This window comes from Micromys minutus, assembly GCF_963924665.1.
Source record: "Micromys minutus genome assembly, chromosome: 15".
NCBI classification, from domain to species: domain Eukaryota; kingdom Metazoa; phylum Chordata; class Mammalia; order Rodentia; family Muridae; genus Micromys; species Micromys minutus.
The window spans coordinates 54,437,842-54,441,282 of NC_137984.1; the positions used below are offsets into that span (position 1 = coordinate 54,437,842).

The window sequence follows — 3,441 nt, forward strand, 5'->3', positions numbered from 1 at the left end:
TCCATGGCAAGTGGCATCATTAGGAGGCATGGCCTTGTTGCTCTAGGTGTAGGGTGTTGGATTACCTTTAAACATTCAATTGTCACCTGAAAGTTGATGCATACCAAAGACACTGTACCTCTTCCAATTTAAAAATTTTGGCATTTTAACAAGGCAAAATTTTCTTTTCTACATGTGAAAACTACTTCTCTATGATTGGATAAATAATGGCCATTATGCCTATTTTAGTTCTCTTTATAAAAATTCAGTCTTTAATGTCCTGGGACATTTTAATGCTGCATGTCAAGATAATGTGCAAAATGCAAACCCATTATTACCTATTTACTTGAATTATTGTTCTGGCTAAAGTGTAATTTTCCACCAGCTATTTGTTTAGAAATTTGGCAGTACACTGAGAACATTTCCATACTCAAAAAGCATCCAGAATTTAGAATGACACCCAATGATATTAAGCAATAGTAGATAATTCTCTCAAACTTCATCAAATATTCATGCTTAATTATGGTCACAATATTAATGTTACTGGGAAAATTAAGGTTGGGAACCTCTTGCACACAGACTAAAAATACAACCTAACAGAACATGCTGTTGCTTATGTATTTCACTATGAAATTTTCTCATTGTCATTGACTCAAGAGGCATGTGTGGTATGGTGTTCCTTGAATCTCTAATCCACACTGCAAATTTGATCCTGCCCTCCATAAAGTAACATGTGCAATAAGCCAGCCAGTCATCACCACAGGAGGAACATGTGATTAAAAATACATTAGCCATATTTTGTAAAGCAACCCCTAGCACACATGGAATGGTAATTCCAGAATGTGTTGGGAAGCCAAACACAGACTCTTTTCAACTCAAGGATTCATAGGAGGTATGAAACACGTTGTCCCCAATATGAAGTGAAATAGAGTTCCATGCCTCAAATCATTTCATCTTCTTTCATCTCTTTCTTTTAACTCTTGTTGGGCAATAAAGTGTAACTGTAAAATCATTAAGATGGTTGTTGGAAACATTTGCAAATGTGTATCTTATGCCTGTCTCTAGAGACTATCAATCAAATAAGGAAAGGTGCTACCAGAAAAACTTACTTTCTTTCCTGGCTCATCTCCTAATCTCTGCCATGCATCTGACAGATCATTCAAAACAATTATGACTCTCAGTCTGTCACCTCTTAACCTTAAAATTTTTCTTCCTTCCTTCCTTCCTTCCTTCCTTCCTTCCTTCCTTCCATTCTTCCTTCTGTCTCTTCTTTCCTTCCTTTCTTTCTTTTTTCCTTTCTTCTTCTTTTCATCCTTCCTTCCTTCCTTTCTTTCTTCCTTCCATTCTTCCTTCTGTCTCTTCTTTCCTTCCTTTCTTTCTTTTTTCCTTTCTACTTCTTTTCATCCTTCCCTTTCTTTCTTTCTTCCTTCCTTCCTTCCTTCCTTCCTTCCTTCCTTCTCTCTCTTACTTTCTTCATTTTTTCCTTTCTTCTTTTTTCATCCCTCCCTCCCTCCCTCCATCTCTCTCTTTCCTTCTTTTTTTTTTCTTTCTTCCTTTTTTTTCTGGAATACTCATTTTCAGTATGGTATCCCATTCAAAGTTCATTTCCTTTTTAATTATCCCTGTTTTGCTCTTCTCTTCACGTTATAAACTATCCAGAATCTAGATAGCTCATGCCTAGTAGGGACATGTTCTATGAAGTTCCTCAAATACTCGGTCCATCTTTTTTTTTTTTTTTTTTTTCAGACAGGGCCCAGCTGTGGGCCTAGAGTAAATGTGGTTTTTATTTCATCCCAGGGAAAGAAGTAAAGGGGTGGATTTCCCAGGTACCCCAACCTATGGAAAGGTTTATATGCTCCAGAGGTTGGGGTTTATCTAGAATTGCCAGATCTTTCCCACAGACTCATCTGTGTCCGCACTCTGGCGCTAGATGCAGGGAGGGTGTGGGTGTGTCGTTCCCCTGGAGTAGCAGCTCAGTATCAACAAAGGCACAAGGACGTATGTACTGGTGTTCACAAAATGGAAGGCAGAACAGCTGCCCTGAATGAGGAGCAGGACTGGGTGGCCGATCCACACCCAGTGTCTGCCAGAGATACAAGGCCTGACTGCTGTGGCTCTCCTCCCAAGGGCCCCAGAGGCCCAGAAGCATCACCGCGTCCTATGGCTGGTCCCTTAAATGTCCATCTCAAACTCTGACTCTTCACCACCGGCCCGCTTATCTTCCGGGCTGCCGTGCAGGTGGCTCTGGCTGGCTTGCATGGGAGGCTCATCACTGGTAGGGCTAGTGACCCCGGGAATGGTTGGCAGGTCCTTTGGGGGCGTTTTGGCTATAGGTGAGTTCCGACACTCTATCAGGAATTTCCGGTCATAGATGATCCTGGTTCCTCCCGGGGTGCTGCTGAAGAGTGTGCCGCCCGGGTTGGTGCCGTAGTCCCTGGGCAGGAGCTGCTCACCATCGCTGATGGCTATGAGGCGAGTGGATGGCCCGAGTGGGAGTCTGGCTGCAGCTACTGCCCGCCGACATGGCTCCTGCACCCTGCGGCCTACTCTGTCCATCTTAACTAATTTGTTTATTGCATTTCAATCTAATTAAGGTTTATATGTATGTCTCTGTTGTAGGTTGAATCTAAAATACCATTCTTTCCTCAAATACTCAAATGCTTCTTTTCCCAATGGGTAGTCATATGTTGAAAGCTATAAAACATTTGGGAACAAAGGCCTATAGGATGAATGTCTAAAGGAGTCTGGTCTCTGGATATATAGAGTATGTTCATTTTAATGAGAGGAAATAAAGCAGGTACCTGATAACTGTTTTTAACTTAACTATGTCAGAAAAAAAGAGGGATTATAGCCGTTAGTAAAAGGATCAAGAGAGTGGGGGGTATGGCCTATGGAGGTGTGGTGAGGCCTAGGGGCAAGGGAGATGCCTCTGGGGGGCCCATGTTGGGAATTCTTAGCGACCACTTACAGGACAGAATAGAGTTTATTCAGGTCATGGGGGAATTAAGAGGGTAGTAGAGGCAGAGAGAGAGAGAAGAGGAGAGAGGTAGAGAAGTAGAGGCCAGCCAGGAGCACATAGAGGGAGGGAGGCAAACAAAGGGGAAGAGGAGCAGCAAGCGGGGGAGAAGAGCAGGAGAGCAAGAGAACAAGAGAGCAAGCCAGAGGAGGAGGCAAGCAGCCCCTTTTATAGTGTAGGGTCACTGGGCTGAGCATACCTGGCTATTGCCAGGTAACTGAGGGGTGGGGTTTACCTGGCTGTTGCTAGGTAACTAACTGAGGGGTGGGGTTTTACAGAAGCCCAACAATAGAAAAGGCTAATGAAATAAGGTTGGGCACACAGCACTCATATGGCTATGAATACACACACACACACACACACACACACATACACACACACACACACACACACACACACACACACACACACACTTAACCACCACCATCACCACACACAAAGACTTT

The 3,441-nt window shown here is 43.3% G+C and overlaps 1 pseudogene across 1 annotated transcript; it reads right to left on the reverse strand.

Annotated features, from left to right (window-relative positions):
- Positions 1–2,151: 2,151 nt before the first annotated feature.
- LOC308430353 (eukaryotic translation initiation factor 4E-binding protein 1-like) lies at positions 2,152–2,503 on the reverse strand (annotated as a pseudogene). Its single transcript has one exon. The product of its transcript is annotated as a eukaryotic translation initiation factor 4E-binding protein 1-like (transcript).
- Positions 2,504–3,441: the final 938 nt, after the last annotated feature.